Genomic DNA, 26,187 nt, shown 5'->3' with positions numbered 1-26,187 from the left:
AACTGTGGTAATTTCAATATGGATAGTGAAGCCAGAGGTATGTACTGCTATTTAATGTAAAAATACGCAGTTATCTTTGCCGAATAGAGGTAGAAATGTAATATTGATGCCACATTAAAATAAAGCTCTCAAAGTTTTTTCGTCTGTAAATTTTAGGCACTGAAGGAAACAAAAGACGGTAAGAATCGAACAAATGTAATAAATTTCATTGTTACAATTAATGATAAAGATGGATGTGTTTTTTGACTAGCAAAATTTGAATCTGTGACTCTGAAATCAGCTACAAGGGTCGGTCCGGTTTTTTTTCCCAGTACTGTACATTGAGATGTTTTGTGAAACTCGATCAACCAATCAGTAGTTGACAGATCGATAAGTTAGAAGGTTTAGGACAAAGAATTACAAAATCAACTTCTTGAACAATTCAAAATCGAGTGGATATCTCATTGTTCGAAAAACCGGGGATAAGAAAGCATAACACATCACATTAGACGGAACATATGAATATAACTTCCATCCTTGATCACATATACAGTGAAACGTTCCAACAGCGGATACCGTGGGGGAAAAATTAAATGTCCGTTATTGAGAAGTGTCCGCTATTTAGAAAATCATTAGTATAGGCCTATATACAGTACATTAAAATTTCTCATACATATTCAACATTATATTTTACAGTACAGTACAGTAGACAGTGAGATTGTTTACAGTATTCATCCAGAGAGAAATCGTACCAGTAAATGTTTCGTTAATGACATAAACATCACTAACCTGAGTTTTTCCCACATTAAACTTTGTGGCCAGCTCACGAACACTTAATTTCTCCTTCTCACTATGCTTTACAATATCCACTTTCTCTTTTAGTGACGAAAGTTTACGTTGTTTTGAAATTTTTAATGTGACTATAGTTCCGAACACTCAACTTGACAAACTAAGAAAGTACGGACTGCTCACGTGCAGTATCACAACTAACAACTGTGCTGCTTACCTTCAATAATGTACAAGAACGTTCAAATGCACGATAATGATTGTTGAAAAGAATTCCGTTTAATTTACAACCGTTTTTTTTTTCTTTTTTTTTCTTTCATGCTGTCCGTTATTTGGAAGTTTTAATTGTTGTTCGAGATACATTTAAGTGTCCGCGTCCGTTATTGAGAATGTCCGCTATTTGGAAGAATTTTATCATAAGGGCCAATGTTATTTTGCAGAGGAATTTTAAAAAGTCCGCTATTGAAAGGAGTCCGCTGTTGGGAAGTGTCTGTTAAGGGAAGTTTCACTGTATTATATCAGATTGGTCATTCCCATGTTATGAAATGGCAACATATAAAAGAGAATAACTGCCAGAGCTTCCATTGTCGAAAAGGCATTTTTTTGGTAACGATCGCTAGATAGAATTACAGTTGCAAGCTATTACTCCATGCAATTCCGATAGGGTTACAACATGACTTCTTTAGCAGTCGCTAGATGGCAGCATAGTGAAATTTATAAAAGTTGTTTTCTTAAAAGTCCAGTAGGTTGATCAATCTGTGATTAGGACTTCCATGAAAAGTTTTACGGCACCTTAAACACTGATTATATGACGGCGGACAATCTGAGTTATATGCCTATATAAAATAAAAGTTATGCAATTGAAGACCTAAAATAGACATTGGTATTACATAGATTATCGTTAATTCATTCTACTTGATGAAATAGATTTATGATATACAATAACTGACTCACAATGCATCACTCTACCTAATTGCATGACATCTGACATTATACTGCTTTGTAACTTAGATGTATCAGATATATTTCGATTATAAATGTCGCTGTTATTAGGGATGATATTATTCTACAAAAAAAAAAAACATAATTATATAATCATAATTGACTGTAGGCTACTTAAAATATTAGTAGACTGTAAAATGCCTCAAGAAAGAAAAAATAAGCAACGAACCCGATAACCATATAAGATAATTACGTCAGATTATAGGTTCAGGCAATTCGACCTCTGTATTGGGAACAGAGGATGAATTACATAATACTGTTAATGAATTATGAACTACAGCAAAAAAATGTATAACCTTAACATAATCATAAATAAACCCAAAGTTACGAACTACGTGACATTTAATTAACGAAGGAATGTTACAAGAGAAAATGAGATTTTAGATCAAGTCAGCTCCTTCAGTTATGCTCGTACCTAGGATACAGAATTGCAAATTTGGAGTTATAGATCTAGAGTTCAAATGAGAGAGTTCTTAACATATGTGAAACAACTAGAAGAAACTTTAAAACTACAATGCAATAAGGAAGAGAGTGCTGAATTTTCACAAGACAATGAGCATTCTCACCTCGATCCAGAGAAACAAGGACAACAGCCGAAGATAAAAATAAAACAAAGGAATCAGTTACAGAAGTATCACTACTCAAACAAAACAGAATTACAGATATTATAAAAAAATGTCCATATGTTATTTTGTTTTAATCCAAAATTTGCAAGGTATAAATATGAATAGAAACAACATCCAGACATATGAAGGAGTAAGAACTGTGGACAGGGCGAGAGCAGATAAGGACAAAAAAGTGATCTTAAGGGTTGGAAAGGACGTAAACTCTGATATGTTTATCCATTTTATTATGTGTTAACGAGTCATTTTGTATTTATTAATTGACTCACACTCACTCACTCACTCACTCACTCACTCACTCACTCACTCACTCACTCACTCACTCACCCATCCATTTATCCATCCACCCAAGTTGTCAGATTATAGTTGGAATTTGTTATCCATTTTATTATCCGTTAACTTGTCATTTTTATTGATCCATCCTTCCATCCATCCATCCATCCATCCATCCATCCATCCATCCATCCATCTATCTAATTTTTTTTTTAGATAATTATAGCTGGCTTACCTAAGAACTCGAAATCATAGATACCAATTTGAGAAATGCGTGAACAGAAATTGAATAAAATTAATCCTCTCATTTTGTGATGGCGATGTGAATGAATGAATGAATGAATGAATTAATTAATTAATTAATTAATTAATTAATTAATTAATTAATTAATTAATTAATTAATTAATTAATTAATATATGAATAAATGGATAGATGGATGGATGGAGGGATGGATGGATGGATGGATGCATAAATGAATTATCCGTTAACGTGTCATTTTGTACTGATTGATTGATTGATTCATTCATTTATTCATCCACCCAAGTTGTTAGATTATAGCTGGCATTTCTTATCCATTTTATTTTACGTTAACTTATCTTTTTTTTATTGATCCATTCATCCATGCGGCCTTCTATGCCCAAGGTTGCTAGTTCGATCCCGGGCCAGGTCGATGGCATTTAAGTGTGCTTAAATGCGACAGGCTCATGTCAGTAGATTTACTGGTATGAAAAAGAACTCCTGCGGAACAAAATTAACGCACATCCGGCGACGCTGATATAACCTCTGCAGTTGCGAGCGTCGTTAAATAAAACATAACATTTAACATTTTCATCCATGCATCCATCTAATTTTGAGATACCGTAATTATAGTTGGCTTACCTAAGAGCTCGGAATCATACATACCAATTTGAGAAATACGTGAATATATATTAATCCTGTCATTTTGTGATGGCGATATGAATGAATGGATAGATGGATGGATGGATGGATGGATGGATGGATGGATGGATGGATGGATGGATGGATGGATGAATAAGTGTATTATTAATGAATGAGTGAGTGAATTAATGAACATAGAAAACAAGCCCACAAAATGACATGCCAATAAAAACAAATCAAACATCATAAAAACAATAATACCATAACAAAAGCAAAAACACACAATTCAAAACAATGACACTAATATAAAATCGTAACATAAACACGATTTACAACATAAGTAAAAAACCACAGCACAAATAAATATTTCAGAACGTACTAAATCACACTAACAGTTAGCACTAAACTCTAGAAAGTACTAAACGCTTACGCGACACTTGTAACGTTTACGTAAATCTTAATGAATATCAACACTTAAACACTATGAACACTACGCTTATTTATTCCAAGTACCTTTTGTAGCACAAAAGCGTCCAGTAAACACACACGAAGTAGCAATATAGAAATTCAAACAGAACACAGGGAAATAATAGCAACATCTACAACTCTAACAGTCTTACTAATAAACCGTGTATAGCTTTTATACTAGACTTATGCAGAGTTGAGACAGAAAACTTTACTAATAAACCATGCAGAAGCGATGGACTTATAAATAGACTGTAACTATACAATGGGAATTGCTTTGCAGTAGTTATATACACGAAACCCCTTGTTTAAGCGTTGTATATAGGGAAAAAATGGCCGCCCCTCTAACAGCTGTTCGTATCGACTGTCATTTTATGATGATGGTTACCTTGTAACCACAGAAGAACAAACCAAAGATCATAGAATTATTAGTATAATATTGCTGTAGCTTGTACTCTTTGACCAAAATGTAGTGTGGTAATCGATTAGAGCCAGTTGTACTATCGATATTTAACACGCCACACTAGAGCGCTCTACCGGATGCAATAGAGAACCTCAAATATTCTATTACCTTTGGTAACTAAGTAATGACGAAACTATGACGTAGCTGTGTAACAGTTATACTGTTATAAGCGACGTATGTAGTGATTATTAGTAAGGAATTTACACTCGACGTATAAATGAGCTACTCATTGTACAGGGACATCATTTTATTTTTACTAACATTTTTAATATTAACCTGTCTATACCTTTAGAGAACCGGAAACACCTCTTGCTCCCCCCTCCAAGACTGGAGTTCGATGATACTGGCGTAAAACACAAATCACTCTACTAGGTATAGGAAGGAAGAAAAGTAGTTCATCCATTTACGTAAACTAGGAAATATCGCGATTTTGAGTTTGATTATTTTCATTAGGTTTTTCTTTAATCAAAGTACAATACTGTATTAAGAATAAGTGTTTTTACTCACGAAGTGAGTTATCCATGCGAACGTATTCATTATGCGGTGTATATTATACTGTCTACAGCACATTAGCGTACGATATAGAGAAAGAAGTTAGATTGAAAAATAATCATAATATGAATATTTAAACACAATTTTGAAAATGGTGGCCGTTCATTTCGATACAGGCTTCAGTTCTTTTGTGCATATTATCGCACTATAGACTATTGCATCTAATTCCAATTGCCAGTTTCGTCCTTCGTACTAGTAACTCATGTTGAAATAATTCTATACCTACTCTACGTACTGTGAATTCAATCTTCACTTTTGCCCGACCCGAAAATATAAAATTCCTCAGACATGCTATCTGCTGTCCGTCCAAGTGGTTATGCCGCATGATTGTAGAAAGGGAGGAAATCACGTGACAGTTAATTACTTAACGAGGCCCTTTTATTTAAGTTAAATTAAACAGCTGTATAATATTACGTAAACTTCCAATTCCTAAGAGAAATTAATGTTTTCAGAAAAGAGCTAAGACAGCCCAACTTTTACAGAGGGGCGAGCAGAAGCAGGTGGGGGAAATCGGGATGTGACGTAGGCAAACGGACAGTACCTGTGCGAAAATATGATTCAATATTGAAAGCTCTTTCGTCACTGGAAAATGCGAACATATTTCTGGAACGTACTATACTCAGTAACTCAGTACTATCTGCTGTCTTGGCTCTGTGTGGAGTTGGAGAACTTCATTAGTAGAAGGGGTGGGAGTGAAGTACATTCAAAAACTCAGGTACAATAAAAATTGAAGTAAAAGTAAAATGATGTCCCTGTATAAGTATAAGACAATTAAATGTCTGTAGATAGAGTTTTATTAGCAAGGCCGTAACACAATAATTTTATTAATTAATATTCATTACACTTTCAAACTTATATAATAATAATAATAATAATAATAATAATAATAATAACAATGATCAATAATTTATATCTACTTTGTATTCCTATTATTGCAAACTAAGTTACTCTTCAATCTTTTGTTAATTGTTAAAGAAAGCCCTCAAAAACCACTGCGAAGTAGTTTTAAAAACAGGAAATTTTCCTGTATTGGCCCTCTGTTTCGTAGTTTATGTTTTGTGATTATGATCTGCCCTCGAGTAATACGTGAGTTTTTAATTCGACTCCCTACGTTCTCCACGCTCCATGTCCTATAGGCGCCTTACATGGTACCTAAACATTATATCTAAGTATAGATTTTGTCTTTTTCTGATTACTTTTCTTGTATCACGTTTTCAAAACTCTGCCTGCAAAACTTTATCTTATAATATCTCAACTGCACTGCGGCGCGAAATGCTGTAAAGGGGTAAACCCGCGGATTCCAATTCCAATACCTCAAAAGCCATTTATAGAACCGCCGAGTCCCGAGGTTCGCCTAGAGTGGGAGAATTCTGCTCATTTTTCTTTTTTTACCTCTTAGAGGTAATAAAAAATCGAAACATCAAGATAATTTTCATTACACGATATGTATCTACATATGGACGCCATATTATATTTTGACACGTCATGGTGCCTAGTTGAACATCGTCGTAAATATCGTCATCAACATTATCATTATGAGCATCTTCCTCTTCACGCTTGCTATTGATTTATTCATTATCATTTCCGGTTTATTAGATTCTGCAATTCCATCTACAATGCTACGTTTCTAACGATGCTTTAGACATCATCCTGATTGTGCTGTATTTTCAAAATTGTCTCATAATAATCTCTTTCTATTATCTAACATTATTTGAAATTCTATGTATTTTAGCTTAATATATTCTGCTACTTACTTACTTACTTACTTACTTACTTACTTACTTACTTTAAAGGAACCCGGAAGTTCATTGTCGCCCTCACATAAGCCCGCCATTGGTCCCTATCCTGAGCAAGATTAATCCATTCTCTATCATCATATCCCACCTCCCTCAAATCCATTTTATTATTATATTCCCATCTACGTCTCAGCCTCCCTAAAGGTCTTTTTCCCTCCAGCTTCCCAACTAACACACTATAAAATTGTCTCATAAAAATCTCTTTCTATTATCTAATATTATTTGAAATATATTAATATTCTGTGTATTTTAGCTTAATTCTGCTACACAGTTTATTTCAGTGTTTAATTAACAGTTCATAGTATTTTTTGTTTAATTCGTAAATATATCTTGTATACATGTAACTCTCACCTAAATCAAATTGTTGAATTCTTTGTAAGTTCATGCATATGTATATATTCTTTTTGCTGTTTGAGTGGAAGAGAAGGCCTTACGGCATTAACTCTGCCAGCTAAAATAAATCATTACTATTATTATTATATGCATTTCTGGATTCGCCCATAACTGCTACATGCCCTGCCCATCTCAAACGTCTGGATTTAATGTTCCTAATTATGTCAGGTGAAGAATACAATGCGTGCAGTTCTGTGTTATGTAACTTTCTCCATTCTCCTGTAACTTCATTCCTCTTAGCCCCAAATATTTTCCTAAGCACCTTATTCTCAAACACCCTTAATCTGTGTTCCTCTCTCAAAGTGATAGTCCAAGTTTCACAACCATAAAGAACAGCCGGTAATATAACTGTTTCATAAATTCTAACTTTCAGATTTTTCGACAACAGACTGGATGATAAAGCTTCTCAACCGAATAATAACAGACATTTCCCATATTTATTCTGTGTTTAATTTCCTCCCGAGTATCATTTATATTTGTTACTGTTGCTCCAAAATATTTGAACTTCTCCACCTCTTTAAAAGATAAATTTCCAATTTTTATATTTCCAAGTCGTACAATATTCCCCTCACGAGACATAATCATATAGTTTGTCTTTTCGGGTTTTACTTCCAAACCTATCTCTTTACTTGCTTCAAGTAAAATTCCTGTGTTTTCCCTAATCGTTTGTGGATTTTCTCCTAACATATTCACGTCATCCGCATAGACAAGCAGCTCATGTAACCCGTTCAATTCCAAGCCCTTTGTTATCCTGAACTTTCCTAATGGCATACTCTAGAGCGAAGTTAAAAATTAAAGGTGATAATGCATCTCCTTGCTTTAGCCCACAGTGAATTGGAAACGCATCTGACAGAAAGTGACCTATACGAACTCTGCTGTACGTTTCGCTGAGACACATTTCAATTAATCGAACTAATATATTCTGCTACACAGTTTGTATTTCATTGCTTAATTAATAGTTCATAGTATTTCACTGTTTAATTAATAAATAACTTTTGTTTACATGTAACTCTTATCTAAAGTGGAAGAGAAGGCCTTACGGCCTTAACTCTGTCAGCTAAAACAAATAATATAATAATAGTAATAATACTAATTATAATAATAATAATAATAATTATTATTATTATTATTATTATTATTATTATTATTATTATTATTATTATTATTACGTACTACTTCAAGTAAAATTCTCGTGTCTTCCCTAATAGTTCGTGGATTTTCTCCTAACATATTCACGTCAACCCTATAAAAAAAGTAGTTGATTTAACCCGTTCAATTCCAAACCCTCTGTGTCCATATTATAATTCATAAATTAAATTTATATCTCGACATGTAATTGAAGTATATCTTTGCAATTTCTGAAATTAATACTTCATTGTATTTTGTGTGTGTTACTTTATCAAATGTTCTTAATTAAATCAACAATCAAGAGTTATAATAGACAAAGTGAATTTCAGAGTCACTGGAGATTGTGGGGAGGCGGCAGGTGTGGCCGTGACATGTGTCCCGAACAAAAGCTCTACCAAAATATCGGAGTGAAATTCCTCCAATTCTCGCCATATCGTATGAGAACTGTCTCTCGTCATAAACCCTGAGGGTATTCCTCTCTGCTCGCAGACATTATTGGATTGGACTGCCAAGTCTCTTCACGACATGTTTAAACCAGATTCTCGAACGTCAGAGCCGAAATAAGCAATATGCGGCATTAAAATTGATTTTGAACATAAAATTAACAACTGTGCCCTATACCGCAAGGTTGTATTGATCGTATGGCAGTAACCTTTCCGACGATCGAAAGACACACGATTGTTTTACTGTGTTAAGATCCCTAGTAATCCTTTTCGATCAATGATAGTTTTCATCAGGGCTTTTCTGTTTCCTTCAAAGTTTTCAAATTTAATCCTCTAACATCCACAAACGATTAGGGAAAACACGGGAATTTTACTGGAAGCAAGTAAAGAGATAGGTTTGGAAGTAAATCCCGAGAAGACAAATAATATGATTATGTCTCGTGACGAGAATATTGTACGAAATGGAAATTTATCTTTTGAAGAGGTGGAGAAGTTCAAATATCTTGGAGCAACAAATATAAATGATACTCGAGAGGAAATTAAACACAGAATAAATATGGGAAATGCCTGTCGTTATTCGGTTGAGAAGCTTTTATCTTCCAGTCTGCTGTCAAAAAATCTGAAAGTTAGAATTTATAAAACAGTTATATTACCGGTTGTTCTTTATGGTTGTGAAACTTGGACTCTCACTTTGAGAGAGGAACAGAGATTAAGGGTGTTTGAGAATAAGGTGCTTAGGAAAATATTTGGGGCTAAGAGGGATGAAGTTACAGGAGAATGGAGAAAGTTACATAACACAGAATTGCACGCATTATATTCTTCACCTGACATAATTAGGAACAGTAAATCCAGACGTTAGAGATGGACAGGGCATGTAGCACGTATAGGCGAATCCAGAAATGCATATAGAGTGTTAGTTGGGAGTCCGGAGGGAAAAAGACCTTTGGGGAGGCCGAGACGTAGATGGGAAGATAATATTAAAATGGATTTGAGGGCGGTGGGATATGATGATAGAGAATGGATTAATTTTGCTCAGGATATGGACCAATGGCGGGCTTATGTGAGGCGGCAATGAACCTCCGGGTTCGTTAAAAGCCAGTAAGTAAGTAAGTAACATTTTATATTTTATCTCACTATTCTCTTCATTGTGTACGATTAAATTGAAAAGACCCTGGAAAAGCAATCTAATTTACAGTTCTCTTAAAGTTGATATCATGTAATTCAGTAAATTATTGAAAAATGTATTTGTTTTTCTTATCAAAACCTTTAAAGAAGAATTATCACCACGGATACAGCCATCCCTTTTCCACTTTTTCATTAGATATGAGATTAATCACGGGTACAGTAAAACCTACCCCAATAACAGCAGTGCAAATAATAGCAAAGATCTATCTCTTAAAAGAGAAGATACATAAAATATCCCTCTTGCAATATGAAAGAATGATAAGGTTACCACATGACACATATTGGTTAATTCAGGTGCAGAAAATTGAAAACGCAACATGGGTTTCTACAGGCAATCCAGAAACTTAGAGAATATTTAATTTTAATTTAAAACCAGAACAGTTCCGATTACCTAAATCACCATTACAATATGACAATATAAATTATAATACAATTTTAATTAAGGATTTGAAGAGAGAGAATCATCTACTTGAATTAAAACAAGTTGCTCTTGAATTTATAAACATATTCTACCCCGACACAAGTTGGTTACACATTTATACAGACGGCTTCAAATATCAAAATGATGAACCAGCTGGGGCTGGGATATATTCCAAATTATTCAGTTTTTAATTTGTCTACAGGGAGTCTTTCTACTCACTTTGATGGAGAAATTGCAGCAATCAACAGGACACTAACACAATGTATCATCGAATTAATCTGTTCAAAAATGCTGTTATATTTAGCAACTCAATTTCTGCAATCCAAACCATAGCTTCAATCAATATTCCTACAAATTTCAAAATCGCATAAATTCAATCATCCATACACTTATTAACAAAAAATAAAAACCTCTATCTCCAATGGATCTCTGTCCATTGGGGCATTATGGGAAATGAGATTGCAGATTGTTGGCAAAGAAAGGAACTAAAATATTACAAGCATCCTTGAAAAAGATATCTTATCACAGTGCCAAATTGTTATACAAACACAATTTCAAATCAAAATGCTAAAGAAATTTCAAGAAAATAGTAATAAATCTTGGTCAGTATTGGTTACTGAAAAAGATCATATACCTGATTCTCCTCGACATGATGTAGTAGCAAAATTTCCAATACTAACTGGCCATGACCGTTCAAAATTGGGATTTTTGGTTCACCAAAATTCATCCTGTTTAACCTAGAAGAATTTTTGATGAATAAACCAGCTTTGGCATAAAATCTTCTGGATTCGGACTCTAAATTATACTTTTTCTATTAAAAAATTCTTTGCCATTGCTAGCCTCTTTTTGACTTCCTGATATTAGTTCATTTTACTACTTATAGTATAAGTACATCCCAAGTATTTCAAGCTCTCCACTTGTTCTAATGACTTATCTAGAATTCACACGTTTACCTTCTTTATTTTTCTTTTCGTAGCCTTAGTCTTAGTCTTGTTTGCAGTTATCTTCACCCCAGCTTTCATGTTTCATTTAGCTTCATTACATGTCAGTCTATGATGAACAATAAATGCAAATTCAGAACTGCTTTTAGAAGTCTCATATTCTAGTCATTTATAAAAAATGCACTATATGGTCTCAATATTTTGTCTTATCTCTGCTCAAATACTGCCTGTCTTAATATGTTGCTTGATTGGGAAGACGTGTAAATGTCAAATTCTACATGATTGCTGCGTTACAAGACACTCAGTCATTGTTAGTTCTGAGAGCTATGTCGAAATGAGCCAGAACTTTATTCAGCCTCAGCTTGACATGCTCTTAAGTATATAATGGTTTCAGCAAGATTGTGACACGATCTACAGTATATTGGGACACAAATCATGACATTAATTTCTCAGCGGCACGTTTGAGAGGAGTCGCTTGACTTCACAGTTTCGAGTTGTGGCGTGCAAGATCCCCTGACCTGTTGTACGCCGACTTTTCCTTGAGCATTCACTGCATTCAGAAAAAAGTTATTGTATGGAGAGCTATCGTCGGAGATGGCATTATTGGGCCCTACTTTTTCAGTATGCTACGAAACGTGCAGTCTCTTTCGTATTCGGAGCGCAATGTCTAGATGATCCACAACTTTCTTCAGTGTGAACTTCAAGTGCTTTCTCTTAAGAATACATTTATTTATTTATTTGTTTATTTATTTGTTTATTTATTTATTATTTATGTATCTATTTATTTATTTATTTGTTTGTCTGTCTGTCTGACTGTTTGTCTGTTTGTTTGTCTATCTATCTATCTATCTATCTATCTATCTATCTATCTATCTATCTATCTATCTATCTATCTATCTATCTATCTATCTATCTATCTATCTATCTATCTATCTATCTATCTATCTATCTATCTATCTATCTATCTATCTATCTATCTATCTATCTATCTATCTATCTATCTATCTATCTATCTATCTATCTATCTATCTATCTATCTATCTATCTATCTATCTATCTATCTATCTATCTATCTATCTATCTATCTATCTATCTATCTATCTATCTATCTATCTATCTATCTATCTATCTATCTATCTATCTATCTATCTATCTATCTATCTATCTATCTATCTATCTATCTATCTATCTATCTATCTATCTATCTATCTATCTATCTATCTATCTATCTATCTATCTATCTATCTATCTATCTATCTATCTATCTATCTATCTATCTATCTATCTATCTATCTATCTATCTATCTATCTATCTATCTATCTATCTATCTATCTATCTATCTATCTATCTATCTATCTATCTATCTATCTATCTATCTATCTATCTATCTATCTATCTATCTATCTATCTATCTATCTATCTATCTATCTATCTATCTATCTATCTATCTATCTATCTATCTATCTATCTATCTATCTATCTATCTATCTATCTATCTATCTATCTATCTATCTATCTATCTATCTATCTATCTATCTATCTATCTATCTATCTATCTATCTATCTATCTATCTATCTATCTATCTATCTATCTATCTATCTATCTATCTATCTATCTATCTATCTATCTATCTATCTATCTATCTATCTATCTATCTATCTATCTATCTATCTATCTATCTATCTATCTATCTATCTATCTATCTATCTATCTATCTATCTATCTATCTATCTATCTATCTATCTATCTATCTATCTATCTATCTATCTATCTATCTATCTATCTATCTATCTATCTATCTATCTATCTATCTATCTATCTATCTATCTATCTATCTATCTATCTATCTATCTATCTATCTATCTATCTATCTATCTATCTATCTATCTATCTATCTATCTATCTATCTATCTATCTATCTATCTATCTATCTATCTATCTATCTATCTACCTACCTACCTACCTATCTACCTACCTACCTACCTACCTATCTATTTATTTATTTATTTTGCTAGTAATTGTAACATAAATTATTAAATATACAGAGAAACTTTAGCTCGCCCCTGAAAGAGTAGAACTCGTGCTCAGGGGCGGATTCCTGATAGAAAGATAATTTATGTCAAACCATTTTTTTTTATTAATTTAAGTCCATTATTTGAATTATTATATGCATCATGCCAGGTTTTTCCACCAAATGATTCCATTAAAATGATAACATGGCCTGCGAGACAGAACATGAGAACAATCCTTCAGGGGTCGCTTGATCTCCCGATTTCGACATGTGGCGTGGCCTGCAAGTTCCCCTGACCTATTTTACGCAGACTCTTTATTGTACATTCACTGCATTCAGAAGAAGTTCTGTTACGTGTACTATCGGCTGCTATTTCTTTCTTGAACTTTTGCATATTCAGGTCTCAAATAATTTTTGTAATAATAGCCTATGTGTGTGCCTTTTCAATCTTGCATAGTGCAAGATTCTGCCTATCACTGATTTAGACAGATGGCGAGGATCTATCTATCGCGTCTTTGGTCTGTCTCTAATATAACTTTAAAATAATATGAAATCCAACAATTAGAATATAATTTACGCAATTAAAATCTTCTACTGGTGCCCAGCATACAGATCACTTTCTTTTCTTCGTCCTGCTACAAAGTCGTGAAAAAGCTTTCTCCCCGTTTGATGTTCTTTCCGCCTCGGCAATGTTGTTTGCACTCTTTGTCACCAGTCAAATCTCTAACTGCGACTTCTTTTCTAGGTGAAACATTGAACCGTTTCGCACGAAGAGCTTGTGTACTATTACTTGGATTACCAGCATGGACATCTGGCGCTCTACAAATGGTTTAGTCCGTGTTCGTTCCCCATCATTAGTATTATAGACGTTGTGTGTCTGGTAACTGTAAAAACACTTTCTTTATACCTGATTCTTAGAGCTTTCAACGCATTCTCTACGAGATCTGAGTTACAAAGCAAAAGCTTAGGAGCTACATACCAGTTACTTGATGATTCCTCAGCTATATTTTTCTCCTAATTATATTTTCCTGTTTCTTAGTTCCTTTATTATTATTATTATTATTATTATTATTATTATTATTATTGTTATACAGGGTGGAAGGTGTTTAATATATTTTTAATGGGCGAATCAGCGTAATATGAATGGGAACGGTTCAGCTTTTATAGATAAACGTTGTTTATACATTATTTATACGTGTTTTCAGCATTGCTTTCTGTTGACTATAGTTTCAGCTTTATAAGTATACTTTTTGTAGGCGATTGCAAATTCATTATCTATATGTGTCTGTAGCATTATTTTCGGTTTACTATAGTTTCAGCTTTATAAGTATACCGTTTACAGGCGATTGCAATTTCATTATCTATATGTGTCTGCAGCATTATTTTCTGTTGACAATAGTTTCAGCTTTATAAGTATACCGTTTACAGGCGATTGCAATTTTATTAGCTATACGTGTGTGCAGCATTATTTTCTGTTGACTATAGTTTCAGCTTTATAAGTATACCGTTTACAGGCGATTACAAATTCATTATCTATATGTGTCTGCAGCATTATTTTCTGTTGACTATAGTTTCAGCTTTATAAGTATACTTTTTGTAGGCGATTGCAAATTCATTATCTATATGTGTCTGTAGCATTATTTTCTGTTTACTATAGTTTCAGCTTTATAAGTATACCGTTTACAGGCGATTGCAATTTTATTAGCTATACGTGTCTGCAGCATTATTTTCTGTTGACTATAGTTTCAGCTTTATAAGTATACCGTTTACAGGCGATTACAAATTCATTATCTATATGTGTCTGCAGCATTATTTTCTGTTGACTATAGTTTCAGCTTTATAAGTATACCGTTTACAGGTGATTGCAAATTCATTATCTATACGTGTCTCCAGCATTATTTTCTGTTGACTATAGTTTCAGCTTTATAAGTATACCGTTTACAGGTGATTGCAAATTCATTATTTATATGTGTCTGCAGCATTATTTTCTGTTGACTATAGTTTCAGATTTATAAGTATACCTTTTACAGGCGATTGCAAATTCATTATCTATACGTGTCTGCAGCATTATTTTATGGTGACTATAGTTCCAGCTTTGTAAGCATACTGTTTACAGACGATTGAAAATTCATTATCTATAGCTTACGTGTCTGCAGCATTATTTTCTGTTCGCTATAGTTTCAGCTTTATAAGTATACCGTTTATAGGCGATTGAAAATTCATTATCTATATGTGTCTGTAGCATTATTTTCTGTTCACTATAGTTTCAGCTTTATAAGTATACCTTTTACAGGCGATTGCAAATTCATTATCTATACGTGTCTGCAGCATTATTTTATGTTGACTATAGTTCCAGCTTTGTAAGCATACTGTTTACAGACGATTGAAAATTCATTATCTATAGCTTACGTGTCTGCAGCATTATTTTCTGTACGCTATAGTTTCAGCTTTATAAGTATACCGTTTATAGGCGATTGAAAATTCATTATCTATATGTGTCTGTAGCATTATTTTCTGTTCACTATAGTTTCAGCTTTATAAGTATACCTTTTACAGGCGATTGCAAATTCATTATCTATACGTGTCTGCAGCATTATTTTATGTTGACTATAGTTCCAGCTTTGTAAGCATACTGTTTACAGACGATTGAAAATTCATTATCTATAGCTTACGTGTCTGCAGCATTATTTTCTGTTGACTATAGTTTCAGCTTTATAAGTATACCTTTTACAGGCTATTGCAAATTCATTATCTATACGTGTCTGCAGCATTATTTTATGTTGACTATAGTTCCAGCTTTGTAAGCATACTGTTTACAGGCGATTGAAAATGCATTATCTATAGCTTACGTGTCTGCAGCATTATTTTCTGTTGACTATAGTTTCAGCTTTGTAAGAATACTATTTACAGGCTATTGCAAATTCATTATCTACAACTTACGTGTCTGTAGCATTATTTTCTGTTCTGTTTCAGCTTTATAAATATACTGTTTACAGGCTATTGCAAAGTCATTATCTATACGTGTTTTCAGCATTATTTTCTGTTGGCTATAGTTTCAGCTTTATAGGTATACTGTTTACAGGCGATTGCGAAGTCATTATCTATATATCTACAGTTTTTTTTCTGTTGACTATAATTTCAGCTTTATAAGTATACCGTTTACTAGCTATTACAAATTAATTATCTATACGTGTCTGCAGTATTATTTTCTGTTGACTATATTTCCAGCTTTATAAGTATACCTTTTATAGGCGATAGTAAATTCATTGTCTATACGTGTCTTTAGCATTATTTTATGTTGACTATAGTTTCAGGTTTATAAGTATACCGTTTACAGGCGATTACAAATTCATTATCTATACGTGTCTGCAGCATTATTTTCTGTTCACTATAGTTTCAGGTTTATAAGTATACCGTTTACAGGCTATTGTAAATTCATTATCTATAAGCGTTTGCAGCATTATTTTCTGTTCACTACAGTTTCAGCTTTATAAGTATACCTTTTATAGGCGATTGTAAATTCATTATCTATACGTGTCTGTAACATTATTTTCTGTTGACTATAGTTTCACCTTTATAAGCATAATATTTACATGCAATTGCAAATTTATTATGTATACGTGTCTGTAGCATTATTTTCTGTTTACTATAGTTTAAGCTTTATAAGTATACCGTTTACAGGCGATTGCAATTTCATTATCTATACGTGTCTCCAGCATTATTTTCTGTTGACTATAGTTTCAGCTTTATAAGTATACCGTTTACAGGTGATTGCAAATTCATTATCTATATGTGTCTGCAGCATTATTTTCTGTTGACTATATTTCCAGCTTTATAAGTATACCTTTTATAGGCGATAGTAAATTCATTATCTATACGTGTCTTTAGCATTATTTTATTTTGACTATAGTTTCAGGTTTATAAGTATACCTTTTACAGGCGATTACAAAGTCATTATCTATACGTATCTGTAACATTATTTTCTGTTATAGTTTTAACATTATAGTATAAATATTTCGATTACAGGCGATTGCAGGTGCAATATCTATGCGTGTCTGTGACATTCATTCTACTCGGTTATAATTTTACCTTAGTTTGTAGGTATACCGCTTACCGACAATTCCAAACGCATTATCTGTACGTATTTTTGGCAGTCTTTTTTGTCGGCAATACGTTTAGCTTTGCAGTAATGCTGCTTACCGACGAAACCAGCTGTATTGCGGCAGGATAATCTTTGTAAAATATGGACAAAATAATCGCTATAACGTCTGTACACATTGGTAGAACCTCATTTTACGATATTTCGCTAATAGAAACTGTTTTTTAAGTCATGTAGTGCTTACGTAATAAATTGATATAGCTGTCAGAATAAACTATCAGTATCGGAAAGAACTTAGAATACGTAACCCATCCACGAGAGATACTGGTATCGGGTTACTTCGTAACATTGTTGCTTTTGAAGTATGAAGCGTCTTCGTTCAAAGCTATGGTCGTTCTTTTCTTGTTTTAGCCTCCTAGGCACTTTAAACTTGTGTAACCCCATGTGTTTGTCTTGTTGGAAACTTCACTTGCAAATCGTTTAGTGTGTTACGAAACTTATAGCGCAGTGACTCCTATAGTAGCGTAACACAATATGGTCTTCATGGAGAATCTGATACTACTTGCTGTTTTGTTTACAATATCTCATGAGAAGAGCCGTGACGATGCGGCAACTTTCCCGACAAGACTGCGTTGCGTATAGCCTATAGAATGATGGCAGGCGGCGTATAACGTTAAAGTTTTCAAGAGAAAGAGAAGACTTTATCTTCTTTGGTGGTCCAGTGGTGACGATCAAATGTTGTCATTGAATGCGAAGTATCTGGGTTCAAAATCTGCTATAGTCGATAAATTTTGTGGAGAGGTTTAAAGGTCATAACTGACAAGTAATGAAATTTTTGTTTTTTAAGATATTTGAATATAGGCCTATGGGTATTTCTGCTTACTTTGGTATTTATTTTGTTACTGTATTTAGATAGTTACTATATATGTGTATGTTATATACATTTTGTACTCCCACTGCCGTAAGTATGCTGTTATTAGCTTGTTTTTAGGGAAGGAAATGGATTTTACTGTGACTATTACACTCTTACTACGTCATACTACTTTTGATCAATAAAACGGTACGAAATGACGTATTTCAACCACTGATGGCTGCTTATCGCACAATTTTATCGCGTCCCTAGCATTTATTTCATTTTATCGCGTCCGTAGCATTTGTTTAATTTTATCGCGTCCCTAGCATTTGTTTCTTTGTTTGCCAACATTTGAAACTGCGTTGGTCTGGACGTCAAATATATATATATATATGTATATATATATATATATATATATATATATATATATAATTACAAACCACTCCAGGCGATGCACAGCAGTTTCAAATATGACTCGCATTGGCATTCAAGAACAAGAATGAATAAAAATCACTGATCATACTTATGCATCTTCTGAAATCCGATTTACAAATAAATGAAGAGCACCATTCGGAAATCCTGAATAAGTTGAATACACCATGTAGGCCTAAATCAATGAGTTCCACTTCTATTACGCACACGTCCAATATAACATCAATTGAACCACCAACCACATTCACATTTGAAAATTGTACATTCAATAATTATTCCTTTTAAAATTATTCATGTTTATTTTTATATCATCGTCGTTAATTAAAACTTTTCTAACACTTGTGTATATTAGTTAGGTTATGTTATAGCTTCTGCTATATGATATTATGGATAGTCACGTATCAGAGATTGTTTAATATTAAGATTTATTGAAAATCATCGGTCAAGTGACGTTGATTACTGGGATTCGGATAATTGAAGTTGAATGCAACTGTTTTAATAATAAAAATGAAACTGAATCAACAAAGCCTTCTTGACTAGTAACATTGACATCGTGTATAGATGGAGAACTTCTCGACGAGAAGGCATTGCTCACTACTGCCATCTAGCATGCATCTAGCGTAATATTTGTCATGTTGAGATGGTACAATAATACATTTGAAGACAGTTATATTTTCGTAAGTCAATTAATATTTTACTGTATTGGAGTACTTCGTTACTTCTAATCTTTATATACTTTCTTCTAATCGTGTAATAGTCAATTAAATCCCACTCGAGTTTTGATTTTCTCTAGATAAATCAAAACGTCTAGTGAGATTACTGTTGATAATATTGGTTGCTATTGACGACGGGTTGAAAGTAACATTATTTCCCTAGGAAAGTAACTGAAAATGTGTTTCTTTTAACAGTCGCATTGCAACAAACAAAGTAATATCACCATTAAATCGAGAAAAATTCGTTCCGGCACCGGGAATCGAACCCGGGGCCTATCAGCTCTGCGCGCTGAGGGCTCTTTCCAACTGAGCTATGCCGGGACACGATCCACGGTGCCGGTCGAACTCCTCTCAGTACAGTACAATGAAAGGAGTTCGACCGGCACCGTGGATCGTGTCCCGGCATAGCCCAGTTGGAAAAGCCTTCAGTGCGCAGAGCTGAGAGGTCCCGGGTTCGATTCCCGGTGCCGGAACGAATTTTTCTCGATTTAATGGTGATAATACACATCGACTACTTCATAGTAGTCGTGTTAATATTCAAAGAGGATGGCGAGACCTCATATAATGAATATTTGATGTATTAAACAAAGTAATAGCCTACTCAAAAGTCAATAATTCCCTCAACATATCTGGTGAAAGATAACGTAAAATGAAGAAACATAATTTTATTTTCTAAAAAGTGGGAGTGGAAAAAATACAATATGCAATTCGTGAGTTAAGTAGAATTTTGTAGTCTCTGAATACTTAATTGCAGTCCTCGCTATCACTAGGGTGGAAACTCGTCCTCGACTTGTAAAAACCACTTACCTCTCTTAATATGTAAATAACTATCTTTAATATGAGCACACTTATGCTTGGGTATATTTTTGGATATTCGAAAAGCATTTGATACCGTTAACCATGAGACTTTATTAGAGAAATTAAACTTGTTAGGCATTAATGGTCATGTTCTAAGTTTATTTAAGTCATATTTGAATAACAGAAATCAAGTAACTAAAATTGATAATGAATTTAGTTTTACTCAAAACATAAAAGTAGGGGTCCCTCAGGGCACAGTTCTTGGTCCAATTTTATTCTTGATTTATATAAATTATTTGTTATTAACAGATTTACGCAAATATAATGGGGTTATATATTCATATGCGGATGATACCGTAATTCTTTTTGGTGAACAATCTTGGGAAGGCACTTATATTAATGCTAATAATGGATTACAGGTAATTAAAGAGTGGCTTGATTCAAACGCTCTTTCCTTAAACACATCCAAAACAACTGTTGTTCCATTTTCACTAAGGTCGAGTGGTCTTCAATCTCCTCAATCTTCCTTTAGGCTCAAAATTCATCATTGAGATTGTTCTTCTCAAAATTGTGAATGTCCCATATTAACAGAATCCTCAGAAGTTAAGTATTTAGGCATTACCATCGACCAACACTTACGATGAAACAAATATATTACATATTTATGCAATAGATTACGTAAAACAATTTATATCTTTCTTATACTTCGGTCATATTTACCAATTAATATTTTACGTCTCATTTATTTAGCTTTATTTCAATCCCTTCTCCAGTATGGAATTTTAGGGTGGGGAAATGCTTATAATTCTAATCTCACTCCACTAATACTTATACGGAAAAGAATTATTAAAATATGCCTTAATAAACCAATTGATTACTCATCCGAGCTTTTGTTTACTGATTTTAATGTTTTGAAAATTAAACAGATTTATTATATTGCCTTATTAATCTTCATACATAAAAACCGTAATAAATTCAAATTGTATCATCATAAATATGGAACTAAAAGATCCGATTTTATACGAATAGAGGAACCAAAGTGTTTCACAAGCACAGCTCTGAGCCATGGTACCTACTTTGGTCCAAGGTTATACAATAAAATAATTGATAAATACCCAAATTTGGAAAATTTTAGTATCAGGAATTTCAAAAATAGCGTTAGGAATTTAATTTTTAAAGAATATATATTGATTTAATATGTATATATACTTGTATGACTTAAATTGTTAAAATTGAAATTGTATTTTTAAATTTAATTTATTCCTGTAATTTTTTTTTCTTGACCCAGTTTGTGTCAAAAAATTATCTTTGTGGTTATCTTTGTGTTTAGATATCTCCCTGAGCACGAGTTTTTTACTCCTTCAGGGAAGAACTAAGATTGTATTTCTGTCAATGTTATTTTATTAACAATAAACAACAAACAAACAACAATAAACAACAAACTTCAATTCTCAAGGTAATGTACTAGTCAAAAAGGGCCTGACGGATTTATAAATTTTGATTTTTGTTATCTGAAAATCTGCATCATTGTGCTTAAAATATTCGAAAATAATATTTTAAAATATAATTCTAGAAAAAACATTTATACATTCCTACTGTTAAGTAAATATTTATCTTTATATGCGATTTACGTAAAAGTGATTTTTTTCAATATCTATGGTCCATTTCATCAAAAATTATTATGCACATTTTTATGAAATGTTTATCAAATCTGCTCGTTAAGCCGGTTCAAGCATTTCTTTCCCGCGTCACTGAAACAAACATTAGTTCAAACTCTAGTAATGCCGCACTTTGACTATTGTGACGTGTTCTTCACTGACTTAAGCATCGAACTCTCGAACAAATTACAACGTGTTCATAATATGTGTGCAATGTCCGACGATACGATCATATTTCACTATTTTTCGTATCCTTATCCTGGCTCCTGCTCAACGATCGCAGAACTTTGCACTGTCTTTCTCCTCTATTTCAAATTCTGCACACCTCAGCCCCAAGTTATCTGTCGTTTCGTCTTGTGTATTTATGCTCCAACCATAACCTAAATACTCAATCTCAGATCACCAGTACGTTGAGTATACCTCATCATAACACTTCTCGATTCTCTTATTCACCGTTTGGGCTGTCAGACATTTACTAATTTCAAAACCCGGTTGTCAAATAGACGTCTTAGGCTGTGAACTTGCCTAAAATATATTTTTTTCTATTATATGAGTTTTTTTTAACATATACATTTCTTTGTTATTTTAACAATTCGATTCACATTACTGTAATTTGTTTGATTTTTAGAATTACATGTCACTAAATTTACTTTCATTTTATTATTATTACTAGCTGTACCCGTGCGCTCCGCTGCACTTGTTAGAAATAAATATAAAGTAATTACATAATCAAAATAGGACATCTGGTCCAGGGAACATTCGTGTTTGATAGAAGGATAAATCGTTTAATATGTCACTTAATTTAAATTGTATTTAGATAACTAAAATGCGATCATTTTGGTCTAGAGACCAGTCATTTAGTGCAATGCCAATTCCTTTAACATGTTTCTTAATTTTTATTACATGCAAATAATTAAAATATGATCATTTGGTTCAGAGAACATCCGTTTTTGGTGAAATTTGGTGCCATCAAAATTTTGCTTGGAATGAAACGTATCGGAAATCATTTTTAAAGAATCTTTTGTTATGTAACATTTTTCACAAAAGCAATAATAAGCGAGATATTTCTTTATTTAATTCAGGCCCCCTTATAACCTCCCCTTTTAAATAAAGTATTTTGAATACCATATAGCCTAAAATCTAAGTTACAAAGAACTTAATTTATATTCCAATTTTCATATAAATCGGTTCAACCATTATCGCGTGAAAAGGTAACAAACATCCAGACAGACAGACAGACAGACATACAAACAAAAATTTCAACAAAGCGATTTTCGGTTTCAGGATGGTTAATTACACATGTTAACACCAATTATTTTTGGAAAATAGAAAATTACCAGAACAATTTTGGCTACAGATTTATTCTTAGTAGAATTCGTGGAGTTGCCACGAGAATCGTAAGGTTTACTACGCACGCGGTATAGACTGTATGAGAAGGGGACGTGCAAAGGATAGAGTATACCTCTAATGTAAACACTGAGCAGTATACTGTGGTTACAATAAAACCTGTATCCTCCATTCAAGAAATATAATCAATGATCATTGAAGTAGGAAATGTCTAAACATGTAAATACACAATTATTTTATAGTGAGATATATTAACTCTTAAATTTAATGTAAGATACTCAGATCATCCTTGAATATGAGCATTGCAGTGAAGATTTACGTACAAATTTGAGCGACTACGAAGTAACCTCCTCCGATGGCCACTTAAACAGTTTTTATTTTGGGAAAATGTACGTTGAACATCACACGATGTAATACGTACATATTTGAAGAACGGAAAGTCACTACTTTTTAGTACACTAACTTCAGATGTCTTGTCGTGACCTGATAATACACCATTTATAGTACCAAAGTTGTGAATAGGCAGAATATTTAGCAATAATGTTCCTCAACTTACATTTCACTTTTTCTGAAATTAGTGAATTGTTATTTTGGATAACGGCTTGTGATACTTTATCCATTATATTAAGGGATTCTGAGAGTTGTAGTTTAGACGATTCTAACAGGGTGATGCTTTTGGACACGATTTTAAAATTAGAATCAATGAACAGAATATCTTCCAATAGCTGTTCAGAAGGCAATGATTTTACAGTTGCAACAGCGGAACTGTCTGTGCTATCCAATGCATCAATTACCTCCATTATTTTGCCGTAATATTCTGCATAATAATTAACAGCATCCAACCACGTTTTCCAACGGGTCAAGATTGGCTGCGGGGGTAAGTGTATTCCAGGGGCAATTATTTAGAACAGCAACACTCTCATTGTAGTATGTTTGATTGAATTCTTGTCTGCACTGAACAAATGTTAAGCTTTGACTATTCCAACCACAGTAATGCAGAGACAAGTGCTTACATAGGTATACATTAGCTGTAGCTGCTCTATTTGGACCGGTCACAACTCTTAACATGAACTGCTTACACTACGAGACCGGGCGGTTGCTCACCTCCTCTATACTACCGTACATCTGCAACCTGATTGCATACTGCGTGTGGCAATTCAAGGAAGTCTAATTATTAGTATAGATTATTATTATTATTATTATTATTATTATTATTATTATTATTATTATTATTTATTGTAGCCTTTATTATTCCTTATTTCTGCTATTGTATTGCTATTGTTCTAATATTAGTTGAGTGAAGAGAAGGCTTTATGGCCTTAACTCTGCCAGTAGAAATAAATACACTACTACTACTACTACTACTACTACTACTACTACTACTACTACTGCTGAACATGTGTAATGTACACATGCATGAATGTGGTTACTGTATCACAGCTGGTTTCGCAACAATATTACTTTCAATGTGATGGATCATTTCATAGACTGGTAAAAAAAACTTTTTTCTTTACCAGGCAGTATCAGTGTGATTAACACTTTTTAACACTTCATGATAGTCAATTATAAAATAGACTATATTATATTAAATTGGCATTTGTTTAAAGATTAGGTAATGCTTTACGCATTAAATTTTATTGTAATTTATACCCAATTTACCTTACTATAATCAAACTACCTCGACCTATTCTATTATAATAAAAATTCTGTCGAGCTCTTCTAGAACCATCTTGGCGTTCCTTATGTATTATTTCCATTATAACATTTATTATTTATCGGCAATAAATGCGAAGTATGTGTTGTTCAATTATGTAAAAGTCGAGGTTGACAGAGGTAGAACTACGTACTTTCTTCAAAATACCGGAGTGAGACCTGCAAGAAACCGTGACAACATGTAGCATGCTGAAAGAAGGCAACCAGAACGATCATTCAAGAGAGATTCAAGCCATAACTCGTCGCCAAGTCGATCACGTAGTAGATAGCACGAGAATTCCTAAACGAAGAAGGTACACTTGAATTTGATATAGGCCACTTCATTCCTCTGCGGGCGATTTTGCTCTTTACTTTGGATATTACTGTACACTGCATGCAGAGACGGGCTGAAGCGTTGACAGAATAGCACGAAGGCAGGCCAACTACTGAGGCAAAACAGTATACCACTGTGACAGCAGCTAAAAATCAATGATCCAGCACAGGGTTTGGTAAAGTTTTCGATTACGCAATCTATTATAGGATACGAACTGCGGCACATAGCAGAGGAATTTCGCACGTGAGGAAGTAAGCATGCAATTCCACGGATAGCTGTAAACTGTAAAAGTGACTTTTGTGGGAGAACGTCTTAGAGTGAAAAGCGTTTAATGTACTTCATGTGTTCATACTTAGTTTGCATTAAAATCTTATATTTATAACAATAGCAGCAGTGGCAATGGTAGTACCTACAGTAGTAGAGGTAGTAGCTTTATTAATAACTGTAATAGCTATAGGAATATTGGTAGTAACTGCAATACATTGAACATCAAACGTAAACAAACAACAACAACCCTTCTCGACTCTTACACACATCTCTACAAACAAACAAATAAATAGGAGTACACATTCGCATACATTGACGTACGCCTTGCAAAAACATTTTCAACGGTAACTTCGAAACTACGCGTCAAAATACATAGGTTGTTTAATAAAAAGAGTTCCTTATTGTTAGATCTATCACCCCTCAGAGTTTGTCGCAGAGGTTTTGAATCACCCTGTATAGTAGTAGTGGTAGTAGCAGTAGTATCTATAGTAATAGTGATAGTAGCAGTAGTATCTATAGTAGTAGTGGTAGTAGCAGTAGTATCTATAAGTCTACCTGTAGTAGCACTAGCAACTGTATTACAGCCGATGTAGCTGTATTCTAATAATACTAGCAGCTATGTTTGTAGTGATAGTTGTACTAGGAGCTTT

At 33.4% G+C, this 26,187-nt stretch overlaps 1 protein-coding gene across 1 annotated transcript in view; it reads left to right on the top strand.

The window, feature by feature from the left end:
• LOC138699525 (neural cell adhesion molecule 2-like) overlaps positions 1 to 26,187 on the top strand; it is a 1,056,814-nt gene that overhangs the window by 171,340 nt on the left and 859,287 nt on the right. The window lies entirely within an intron of this gene.

This window comes from Periplaneta americana, chromosome 5 (genome assembly GCF_040183065.1).
Source record: "Periplaneta americana isolate PAMFEO1 chromosome 5, P.americana_PAMFEO1_priV1, whole genome shotgun sequence".
Lineage (NCBI taxonomy): Eukaryota > Metazoa > Arthropoda > Insecta > Blattodea > Blattidae > Periplaneta > Periplaneta americana.
The sequence above is the reverse complement of the archived record's forward strand: the minus strand, read 5'-3'. Positions and strand labels throughout refer to the sequence as shown.